The following is a 13,432-nucleotide window of genomic DNA, read 5'->3' as shown; positions in this document are numbered from 1 at the left end:
CTCTTTCCTTAGGTCCACATTAAAAATGCATGCAAACAGGTATCACCATCTGAATATCTTAGTATCATCTACTCAGTATATCTAGCCTAATACTGTGCTATGACAATCTCAAGCTTCCTTGAGTGTCGCTGACCCAGCAAGAAGTGTGATGTACTGAGGCCAATCCCCAGGGATCCTTTCAAGGGGTTAGAATAAAGCCATCAGAGATACTCCACTTCTTTGTCCTTAGATTAAATCAAGCTGACACAATGTGAACCTGGTGGATTATTTAACCATGCATCTTTCTCCCAACCCCACGTTTCTGAGTTCAGTCCATGGCAGAATTCATGCCCCATCATCCCAGATATTGTTTAGTGGTATGTAATTATTGTTATAAAGTTATGTATTAAATTTTGTCATTATGTAAATTTTTGTGGTTTTCACAGTCTTCTTTGATTAACTGTCCTAGTTTTGTAAATTTATCCCCTGTGTTCTCTGGTATTTTATCCTTCCCTCAAACTAAAGTATTCCTTTTAGGATCCTCTACAGAGCTGTCTTACTGGTTATACATATTGTGTTAAATTTATTTTTAGTGTGCATTAGTCAGCACAGTAGCTGGGCAGCTGCCTGCCCTCCGTGGTATCAGATCTACTTTCCAAACAATAACGCTCAACTCTTACTGACTGTGCAGCATCTTGGCTGCTCTTTGTTGCACTTGGACAGCCCTCAGGACCAGGCTCTCCTCTCCCTTAACCATGGCTGCTGTCCTCTTCCTCTCTCCTCTCCATCACACACCTTCTTCCTTTATTCTCTGGCCGCTTCTTCTTCCTTCTTCCCTCCTCATGATCCTCTCTAGCAAAGCCCTCAAAGCTCACCTCCCCCATCTCTCTGCTGTGCAGCTGTTGGCTGTTGGCTTCTTTATAATCACAATTATCTGGGAACAGGGTCAGTTTTTTTGGGGTAGCCAGTCTTGAGTTCTCCAAATTAGAATTAAAATAGAAGCAGAATTAGGCCAATACACTACAGGGAATTCTTTTGTTTTGTTTTGGTTTAATTTTTCTTTTACCTTTTTACTATTTATTTTATTTTTGGCTATTTTATTAATTTGCTATTTTATTTACTTATATTTCAACTGTGGCCCCCTTTCCAGTATCCCCTCATCAAACCTTACTCCCCATTTCTGTTCGGCTTTGCCAATATGACAGTGCTCCCCGACCACACATATCCATTCCCACCTCACACCTCTAGGATCCCAATTTGGTGGGCAACAGGTTTCACAAGAGCCAAGGGCCTACCACTGCATTAATGCCAGGTAAGTCAATCAATCCTATTCTACACAGGGACCTAGAACCATAGACCCATTCTTGGATACACTTTGGCTGGCAAAAGTAGTCCCTAGGAGCTGGGGAATTGGTGACAGACAGACTACTTAACTATTAAAGACCAATGATTGCTGCTTTCTCTTCTTTTTCTGATTGTGGGTGAAATTATGTTTGTGTGCTTGTCTTTTTTTCTTTTTGAAATTATTGCGAGGTGATTAATTTCTTACTTTTTGGGGGTACCGTTTAGCTCATTGTCTTTAAGTTTTCCTCCTATTGTCATCTGTTATGCTGTCTTAGAGAAAAATATTGTTTAAATTTGGATTTCTCAAGAAATATCTTGGTTTCTCCATTCATGATGAATGAGAATTATGCTGGGTATAGGATCCTGGGTCTGCATTACATATGTCCAGGATTTCCTGGCTTTTGGATTCTCTGTTGAGAAGTCTGGTGTAGAGACACCGCCGGAACCTGAAGGGACAGACCGGACAAACAGTTCTCTGCACCCAAATCCCGTGGGAGGGAGAGCTAAACCTACAGAGAAGCAGACATGCCTGGGAAACCAGAAGTGACTGCACTCTGCACACATCTCTGACGTCAGAGGAAAACACCAAACGCCATCTGGAAACCTGGTGCACAGAGGCTCCTGGAAACGGCGGCGCAGATCTTCCTGGTTGCTGCCGCCGCAGAGAGCTCGTAGGCAGCACCCCACGAGCAAACTTGAGCCTCGGAACCACAGGTAAGACCAACTTTTCTGCTGCAACTGACCTGCCTGGTGAACACCAGACACAGGCCCACAGGAACAGCTGAAGACCTGTAGATAGGAAAAACTACACGCCCGAAAGCAGAACACTCTGTCCCCCTAACTGGCTGAAAGAAAACAGGAAAACAGGTCTACAGCACTCCTGACACACAGGCTTATAGGACAGTCTAGCCAATGTCAGAAATAGCAGAACAAAGTAACACTAAAGATAATCTGATGGCGAGAGGCAAGCGCAGGAACCCAAGCAACAGAAACCAAGACTACATGGCATCATCGGAGCCCAATTCTCCCACCAAAGCAAACACGGAATATCCAAACACACCAGAAAAGCAAGATCTAATTTCAAAATCATATTTGATCATGATGCTGGAGGACTTCAAGAAAGACGTGAAGAACTCCCTTAGAGAATAAGTAGAAGCCTACAGAGAGGAATCGGAAAATCCCTGAAAGAATTCCAGGAAATCATAAATAAACAAGTAGAAGCCCATAGAGAGGAGTCACAAAAATCCCTGAAAGAATTCCAGGAAAACACAATCAAACAGTTGAAGGAATTAAAAATGGAAATAGAAGCAATCAAGAAAGAACACATGGAAACAACCCTGGATATAGAAAACCAAAAGAAGAGACAAGGAGCTGTAGATACAAGCTTCACCAACAGAATACAAGAAATGGAAGAGAGAATCTCAGGAGCAGAAGATTCCATAGAAATCATTGACTCAACTGTCAAAGATAATGTAAAGTGGAAAAAGCTACAGGTCCAAAACATACAGAAAATCCAGGACTCAATGAGAAGATCAAACCTAAGGATAATAGGTATAGAAGAGAGTGAAGACTCCCAGCTAAAAGGACCAGTAAATATCTTCAACAAAATCATAGAAGAAAACTTCCCTAACCTAAAAAAAGAGATACCCATAGGCATACAAGAAGCCTACAGAACTCCAAATAGATTGGACCAGAAAAGAAACACATCCCGTCATATAATAGTCAAAACACCAAACGCACAAAATAAAGAAAGAATATTAAAAGCAGTAAGGGAAAAAGGTCAAGTAACATATAAAGGCAGACCATTCAGAATTACACCGGACTTTTCGACAGAAACTATGAAAGCCAGAATATCCTGGACAGATGTCATACAGACCCTAAGAGAACACAAATGCCAGCCCAGGTTACTGTATCCTGCAAAACTCTCAATTAACATAGATGGAGAAACCTAGATATTCCATGACAAAACCAAATTTACACAATATCTTTCTACAAATCCAGCACTACAAAGGATAATAAATGGTAAAGCCCAACATAAGGAGGCAAGCTATACCCTAGAAGAAGCAAGAAACTAATCGTCTTGGCAACAAAACAAAGAGAAGAAAAGCACACAAACATAACCTCACATCCAAATATGAATATAACAGGAAGCAATAAGCACTATTCCTTAATATCTCTCAACATCAATGGCCTCAACTCCCCAATAAAAAGACATAGATTAACAAACTGGATACACAACGAGGACCCTTCATTCTGCTGCCTACAGGAAACACACCTCAGAGACAAAGACAGACACTACCTCAGAGTGAAAGGCTGGAAAACAACTTTCCAAGCAAATAGTCAGAAGAAGCAAGCTGGAGTAGCCATTCTAATATCAAATAAAATCAATTTTCAACTAAAATTCATCAAAAAAGATAAGGAAGGACACTTCATATTCATCAAAGGAAAAATCCACAAAGATGAACTCTCAATCTTAAATATCTATGCCCCAAATACAAGGGCACCTACATACGTAAAAGAAACCTTACTAAAGCTCAAAACACACATTGCACCTCAAACAATAATAGTAGGAGACTTCAACACCCCACTCTCATCAATGGACACATCATGAAAACAGAAATTAAACAGAGACTTAGACAGACTAAGAGAAGTCATGAGCCAAATGGACTTAACAGATATTTATAGAACATTCTATCCTAAAGCAAAAGGTTATACCTTCTTCTCAGCTCCTCATGGTACTTTCTCCAAAATTGACCATATAATTGGTCAAAAAACGGGCCTCAACAGGTACAGAAAGATAGAAATAATCCCACGCGTGCTATCGGACCACCACGGCCTAAAACTGGTCTTCAATAACAATAAGGGAAGAATGCCCACATATACGTGGAAATTGAACAATGCTCTACTCAAGGATAACCTGGTCAAGGAAGAAATAAAGAAAGAAATTAAAGACTTCTTAGAATTTAATGAAAATGAAGGTACCACATACCCAAACTTATGGGACACAATGAAAGCTGTGCTAAGAGGAATATTCATAGCGCTGGGTGCCTGCAGAAAGAAACAGGAAAGAGCATATGTCAGCAGCTTGACAGCACACTTAAAAGCTCTAGAACAAAAAGAAGCAAATACACCCAGGAGGAGTAGAAGGCAGGAAATAATCAAACTCAGGGCTGAAATCAACCAAGTAGAAACAAAAAGGACCATAGACAGAATCAACAGAACCAAAAGTTGGTTCTTTGAGAAAATCAACAAGATAGATAAACCCTTAGCCAGACTAACGAGAGGACACAGAGAGTGTGTCCAAATTAACAAAATCAGAAATGAAAAGGGAGACATAACTACAGATTCAGAGGAAATTAAAAAAATCATCAGATCTTAGTATAAAAGCCTATATTCAACAAAACTTGAAAATCTGCAGGAAATGGACAATTTCCTAGACAGATACCAGGTACCGAAGTTAAATCAGGAACAGATAAACCAGTTAAACAACCCCATAACTCCTAAGGAAATAGAACCAGTCATTAAAGGTCTCCCAACCAAAAAGAGTCCAGGTCCAGACGGGTTTAGTGCAGAATTCTATCAAACCTTCATAGAAGACCTTATACCAATATTATCCAAACTATTCCACAAAATTGAAACAGATGGATCACTACCGAATTCCTTCTATGAAGCCACAATTACTCTTATACCTAAACAACACAAAGACACAACAAAGAAAGAGAACTTCAGACCAATTTCCCTCATGAATATCGACGCTAAAATACTCAATAAAATTCTGGAAAACTGAATCCAAGAGCACATCAAAACAATCATCCACCATGATCAAGTAGGCTTCATCCCAGGCATGCAGGGATGGTTTAATATACGGAAAACCATCAACATGATCCATTATATAAACAAACTGAAAGAACAAAACCACATGATCATTTCATTAGATGCTGAGAAAGCATTTGACAAAATTCAACACCCCTTCATGATAAAAGTCCTGGAAAGAATAGGAATTCAAGGCCCATACCTAAACATAGTAAAAGCCATATACAGCAAACCAGTTGCTAACATTAAACTAAATGGAGAGAAACTTGAAGCAATCCCACTAAAATCAGGGACTAGACAAGGCTGCCCACTCTCTCCCTACTTATTCAATATAGTTCTTGAAGTTCTAGCCAGAGCAATCAGACAACAAAAGGAGGTCAAGGGGATACAGATCGGAAAAGAAGAAGTCAAAATATCACTATTTGCAGATGATATGATAGTATATTTATGTAATCCCAAAAGTTCCACCAGAGAACTACTAAAGCTGATAAACAACTTCAGCAAAGTGGCTGGGTATAAAATTAACTCAAATAAATCAGTAGCCTTCCTCTACACAAAAGAGAAACAAGCCGAGAAAGAAATTAGGGAAACGACACCCTTCATAATAGACCCAAATAATATAAAGTACCTCGGTGTGACTTTAACCAAGCAAGTGAAAGATTTGTACAATAAGAACTTCAAGACTCTGAAGAAAGAAATTGAAGAAATCCTCAGAAGATGGAAAGATCTCTCATGCACATGGATTGGCAGGATTAATATAGTAAAAATGGCCATTTTACCAAAAGCGATCTACAGATTCAATGCAATCCCCATCAAAATACCAATCCAATTCTTCAAAGAGTTAGACAGAACAATTTGCAAATTCATCTGGAATAGCAAATACCCAGGATAGCTAAAACTATCCTCAACAATAAAAGGACTTCAGGGGGAATCACTATCCCTGAACTCAAGCAGTATTACAGAGCAATAGTGATAAAAACTGCATGGTATTGTTACAGAGACAGACAGATAGACCAATGGAACAGAATTGAAGACCCAGAAATGAACCACACACTTATGGGCACTTTGATTTTTGACAAAGGAGCCAAAACCATCAAATGGAAAAAAGATAGCATTTTTAGCAAATGGTGGTGGTTCAACTGGAGGTCAACATGTAGAAGAATGCAGATCGATCCATGCTTATCACCCTGTACAAAGCTTAAGTCCAAGTGGATCAAGGACCTCCACATCAAACCAGATACACTGAAACTAATAGAAGAAAAACTAGGGAAGCATCTGGAACACATGGGCACTGGAAAAAATTTCCTGAACAAAACACCAATGGCTTATGCTCTAAGATCAATAATCAACAAATGGGATCTCATAAAACTGCAAAGCTTCTGTAAGACAAAGGACACTGTTATTAGGACAAAACGGCAACCAACAGATTGGGAAAAGATCTTTACCAATCCTACAACAGATAGAGGCCTTATATCCAAAATATACAAAGAACTCAAGAAGTTAGACCGCAGGGAGACAAATAACCCTATTAAAAAATGGGGTTCAGAGCTAAACAAAGAATTCACAGCTGAGGAATACTGAATGGCTGAGAAAAACCTAAAGAAATGTTCAACATCTTTAGTCATAAGGGAAATGCAAATCAAAACAACCCTGAGATTTCACCTCACACCAGTGAGAATGGGTAAGATCAAAAACTCAGGTGACAGCAGATGCTGGCGAGGATTCGGAGAAAGAGGAACACTCCTCCATTGTTGGTGGGATTGCAGACTGGTACAACCATTCTGGAAATCAGTGTGGAGGTTCCTCAGAAAATTGGATATTGAACTACCTGAGGATCCAGGTATACCTGTCTTGGGCATACACCCAAAAGACGCCCCAACATATAAAAAAGACACGTGCTCCACTATGTTCATCGCAGCCTTATTTATAATAGCCAGAAGCTGGAAAGAACCCAGATGCCCTTCAACAGAGGAATGGATACAGAAAATGTGGTACATCTACACAATGGAATATTACTCAGCTATCAAAAACAACGACTTTATGAAATTCATAGGCAAATGGTTGGAACTGGAAAATATCATCCTGAGTGAGCTAACCCAATCACAGAAAGACATACATGGTATGCACTCATTGATAAGTGGCTATTAGCCCAAATGCTTGAATTACCCTAGATGCCTAGAACAAATGAAACTCAAGACGGATGATCAAAATGTGAATGCTTCACTCCTTCTTTAAAAGGGGAACAAGAATACCCTTGGCAGGGAATAGAGAGGCAAAGATTAAAACAGAGACAGAAGGAACACCCATTCAGAGCCTGCCCCATATGTGGCCCATACATATACAGCCATCCAATTAGACAAGATGGATGAAGCAAAGATTTGCAGGCTGACAGGAGCGGGATGTAGATCTTTCCCGAGAGACACAGCCAGAATACAGCAAACACAGAGGCGGATGCCAGCAGCAACCACTGAATTGAGAATAGGACCCCCGTTGAAGGAATCAGAGAAAGAACTGGAAGAGCTTGAAGGGGCTCGAGACCCCTTATGAACAAGAATGCCAAGCAACCAGAGCTTCCAGGGACTAAGCCACTACCTAAAGACTATACATGGACTGACCCTGGACTCTGACCTCATAGGTAGCAATGAATATCCTAGTAAGAGCACCAGTGGAAGGGGTAGCCCTGGGTCCTGCTAAGACTGAACCCCCAGTGAACTAGATTGTTCGGGGGAGGGCGGCAAGGGGGGGAGGATGGGGAGGGGAACACCCATAAAGAAGGGGAGGGGGGAGGAGGATGTTTGCCCGGAAACCGGGAAAGGGAATAACACTAGAAATGTATATAAGAAATACTCAAGTTAATAAAAAAAAAAAAAAGAGAAGTCTGGTGTAATTCAGATAGGTCTGAATTCATTTGTTACTGCATATTTATACCTTACCCCTTTTAATATTCTTTCTTGATCTGAGCATTTAGGGTTTTAATTGTTATGTGAATGGAGGAATATTTTCTGGTCTGCTCCCATCTGTCAGATTCTATGGCCGTGCTTCTCAACACGCCTAGTGCTGCACACCTGTAATACAGTGCTTCATGCTGTGATGACTCCCACCATAAAATTATTTCAGTACTACTTCATAACTAATATTGCTACTCTTATAAGTCATAATCTGCAAGGTATCTGATATACATTCTTTGTGAGTGGTCGTAGCCCAGAGTTTGAGAAACATTGCATTATATACATTTTTTTTTAAAGAGAGGCCTTCATCTAAGAAGGTCCTGATGCAGGTGTAAGAGCAGAGACACCCTGACATAGTGACAAGTTAGCAGGCCCAAGGCCGCTTGCCTTAATGGCAACAGAGATTCCTGGGTAAAGGCACAACCTGAAATCACTGTCCCCAGGACATTTCTTACCTCAGGTTTTCCCCATTACACGGTGTGTCTGCTTGGCCATGTCTGTCCAGGAAGCCAGTCCCTGTAGTCTCTGATACAGACAGAATCCTAAAGGTGAGAATGTTTTCCCTCTGTTGGCTCCCAGTCACTTCTACAGAAGTAAGTTCAAATCACCCGTGGGTATATGTGCCTCTCTCCCATAATGTGTGAGACTTGAAATGTCATCCATTTGAGTTGACAAAAACCAACTCTCAGTTCAGATTTACAGCTGACCAACACTTAGTTTCAGGAGAATGAAGAAGCTGGCCAGGCCTGCAGAGTCAGATCCCCTCCCTGCCTGGGACAATCCCACCCACAGTAGTCTTCAGCTTCACCTAGCAGCTGTTATCAGAAAATCTGACCTTAAGGTTCTGAAGTCCACACATGCACAAACCCTAACGTTGTTAGATGGTGGATATGGGGTTTTTCTCCAATTTAAAATCATTCAGGCCTCTTTTCTCCCCTGGGATGCACTTTGTTCTCTCAGGTCTGTTCTTCTCAGAAGTCAACTCTCAGAAGGGGCACTTTGCTCTAACTCCTCCATGGGACCCACCCAGCATTGTGACTGGAGGATCCTAAGGAGTTGTAGCTCTGAGCTTGGAGGGGGAGCTCTCACCCTGACATGGAGAAGCCTGTTTTCACAGCTGATCTGGATCTGAGGAAAAGGTGCTTTTAAAGAAGCCTGTGAAAGTGTCTCCTGCAGGAGAGCCCACCCTGCAGGTAAAGTCACACAGGACAGGGAAAAGTGGCTTCCCAACTTTCCCAGGGCTCTCAAACCAGGGAGGGTACCTGATTTCAGAGAGTTTGAGAAAGGCCTCCATCTCCCTGAAAGACTTCCCTCAATCATAAGTCCCACCACTATCCCAGGCTCAGCAAAGCCCTCCAACTACCAGTTCCTGGCAAATGAAACCCAGTGTGGAGAATTGAAGATAACACTTCTAGGAAAAGGGAGACACAAGCCTCTGGGGGTCCTGGCCTGGGGTCTGTCCCTCAGGCTCTCCTCAGTTCCCCTAGGTGCCTAGGGCAGGGGCAGGGTCAGGAGTAGGGGGAGGGGCAAGTTCATGGTCAGGGGCAGGGTCAGGGGCAAGCAGTAACCTCCAGCCACAAGATAGGCTTTGGGTGCATACAAATGGATATCATCATCTGAACATCGTAGTATTATCTACTCTGTATATGTAGCATAATACTGTGCCTATGACAATCTCAAGCTTCCTTGAGTGTTGTTGCCCCATCAAGAAGTGTGATGAACTGAGGCCAATCCCTAGGGATCCTTTCAAGGGATTAGAAGGAAGCCATCAGAGATACTCCACTTCTTTGTCATTAGATTAAATCAAGTTGACACAATGTGAACCTGGTGGGCTATTTGACCATGCATCTTTCTCACAACCCCTCTTTTCTGAGTTCAGTCCATGGCAGAATTCATTGCCCACCATCGTAGATATTTCTTTGTATATTTCCACAAGAGCCAGGTTTCTTTTCTTTTTTTAAAATAGAATTAGTTGTAGTCAATCAACTGTTGCCCTATGTAAGAAATGATTAGTATATATTGTAACTTACCACACTGTATTTGTGTATACAAGTACATTATTGGAAATCCAGCATTACTGAGGAATTGGAAACCAGTGCTGTGGCCTTGCCTTTCTGTGCCTAGTCCTGGCTCACAGGCAGCAGGGGGCAGACCTTGAGTTCCTCTTCAGGGACAGAGTGATGGTGAATGGACACTGAGCAGGCAGAGAAACACAGCTGAGGCAGCTCCTTTCAGGTATCAAACACATCATCTCCTTCCCATCTTAAGGGCTGTTACTGAGGTCTTGCCCCCATACCTACCTTAATAGCAGCAAATTTGTTACACAGCAGCCAGCTCTTTCCTATTGTTCTGTAATACGCCTCTACATTATGGATGCCAACAAACAAACTAACAAAAAACAAAAAAACCTGACATTGAACTGTGTGGTGCTGGTCACATACCCTGTTATATTCTGTATGTTACGAGGTTTGTTAATCTTAACAAGTTCCCCAACTATGAGCTTCACATAGGACCCATTAGATTCAAGGAAAATAGGAACAATTATGTGTAAAATGACCCGAGTCAGGGCCCATAGACAGCAGCATTTCCAGCACTTGTGCTTTAGCCCATGTGGATTTTGCAATGAGCTGGGCCTAGCAATGTCCAGTACACAGTTGTGAGCTGTTGCTCTGGTTGAACTGTATTGGTGTGTGCATTCAATAAACTACACCTATTTAAATGAATTCAGTGTTCCTGTGGTCTGAGTCCAGACCTCTTGACACCAAATCTTCCCTTCAGCAGCACTTAGGAAAAGAAGCTAAGGTTAGGAAAGGTGACATCTTGTCATAAATTATGTGACAAGAGGGATGGAGAAATGATCCCTTGTGTTAAGAATCAAGGTGTCCTCTGTAATATTCAGGTCTATACTGGCCCTGTGCATCAGCTTCAAGGACCCATTTCTGATTTTCTTTGGGGTTCCCGTGATGATGCACTCAGACATGATTGGAAAGAACCAAAACGGTGGTCAGACTTGATTTATAAAATGCAGGCAACATTGCAAACTTATGTTGCAGGATATTTGATTCATATTATCAGCCCCAAGATAGTGTTATTTACTTTAAAATAAAATTACCTCTGGCAGTTCAGTTCAGCACTAGCACCGATATTTTACCCTAGAGCTTTTTTTGGTTGTTTGTTTGTTTTTTGTTTTTGTTTTGGATGAACAAGTACTTTCTTATTTTGTGGCCCAGCCCTAGCTCTTACTTCTTTGCACAGTCACAGAGAGACCTCAAACATATACTCAGCCAAAGGCAGGGGAATGTAGAAAAGAGCCTAAGGCAATACCACATAATGACATTGAAAGTGGGTGGCCAAAAGGTGTTATAAAATTCACCTCACTTCAGTGAGTGATGACATACCAACCTGGTGGCCTACGATTCTGGAATATTAATCAGAATCCTTTCGTCATATTAGATCTTAATAGAAACAAGGAAGCAGTCCTTTCCTGAAGTATATATTCATCATACGTAAAGAAGATATTACATCCATATACAACTCAGAATAGAATTATCCCCCAAGACCGGAAAGATCTGGCAACATTAATATTAGAAGCTTCTCCTGTGTTACAGTGGTAAGCACAGAAGAAAGAGGAAGATAGGGCTGAAAACAAAAGCATCAGGCCAGAGCACTCTTTCTCAGGATGAGTTGCTAGGTGAAGGTAAATAAACCTTACTAAGTTTAATACAGTATTACATACACTGTTGTAAGTAACTGGAGCCGAGGCTATCCCCAAAGGTTTGCCTGTCTGTGAAATCTGATACCCTAACTCAGGTGTCTTCCCTGGCCTCAGTGGGAGAAGGTGCACCAGCCCTACAAAAACTTGATGTGTCTTGGTGGATGCACACTCTGAGGGATATTCCTCTACTCTCTCAGAGGAGATGGTGTGAGGACATTGGGGAGGAACTGTGGGAAAGAAGTAACAAGAGAAAGGACAGCAATTGGGATGCAAAGTGAATTTAAGCCTGTCAGTCACTGCTCTATTGCTGTGAAGAGACACCTTAATTAAGGTAACTAATAAAAGAATCAGGGTGTGCCCATGTCTCCAGGTAGATATGTAGCAGAGGACTAGCTTATCTGGGATCACTGGGACAGGAGAACCTTGTTTCTGAGGAAGCTTCATGAACCATGATATTGGAACTTAGGCCTCTGAGGCGGGAGTGAATTGGTGGGTGGAGGAGCAATCTCATAGGGAGAGGGTGTGGGGGACAGAAGAGGGGGTCATGTAGAGGAACATGGAGTGGGAGATAAATTGGAAATGTAGATAAAATAATAAAAGAAAACTAAAAAACATCAGACTATGAGTATCATTCTAATTCAAGCCTCAAATAATAAAAACATAAATGCGAGAGTCGCCTGGTCCTGTTCATGTCATCCTGAATCTTAAAATCTTTTTTCCTCCAAATTCCGTGCCACATGAGGTGCACTGACCTGTCAGCTGCCTGCTTGGATGACAACTGCAGCAGCTTCCCTATGCACTTGCTTTGTAGGAGCACGAAATCTATTGAGCTCCCTTTTCCAAGTTGGAACTTTAATTGGTAAGAGTCTTGCCTTGAGGACACCTTCCACATCTCTACAGCACAGAGGCAGGAGGCTTATCGTTAATAACATTAATCTCCTTAACTATGTCACCCTCCTCTTCAGCACATGACTTTGCTGTGACATTAAACTTCTTAGTGATCTTTTCCACTCTAAGCTGCACATGGTTTTCATGTGTTTGCCCTGTGTGTTGTTCCTTCTCCTGCAGTCTTGAGGAACAGTGAGCAAAAGTAACCGAACCACAGACTCAAAGCCATGTTAATACTGTATTGTGTACTATTTTCACAGAGTTGCCTGAGGTGTAAATGGGACATGGAGAATTCGAACATAGTTTGAATCTTAGGCCTTTCACTGGGCAGTCCCTCATCTTCTCTAAAAATTAACCCCATTCTTCTACCATTGAGACCCACCTGCTGGTTAGCTCTTTACCCCTCTGCTGTAGTCTGTTCCATATCTCTTCCTGCCCATGTCTATTCTGAATCTCCTGCTTCAGCTTGCCTCTGCCTATGTCCCTCTCTATGCCCGGAAGTTCTGCCCACATACTTCCTGACGCAGCTCTTGGCCATCAGATATTTATTACATCCAATCGGCAGTGAGACAACACCTGATACATCTCTTAGCTTGTGTTGAGCTGGTGAGAAGGACAAACATCCACAAAATAGCAAAGCTGATGATGGGACATAGAAATGACAAGAGAAATCCTGCCAGCACTTAGCTCACTGCCAGTACAGAACTAACAATTGAAAGTTGACACACCTTAGTACAAAGGGAGG

Source organism: Rattus norvegicus, chromosome 19 (genome assembly GCF_021556685.1).
Source record: "Rattus norvegicus strain SHRSP/BbbUtx chromosome 19, alternate assembly SHRSP_T2T, whole genome shotgun sequence".
NCBI lineage: Eukaryota > Metazoa > Chordata > Mammalia > Rodentia > Muridae > Rattus > Rattus norvegicus.
The sequence above is the reverse complement of the archived record's forward strand: the minus strand, read 5'-3'. Positions refer to the sequence as shown.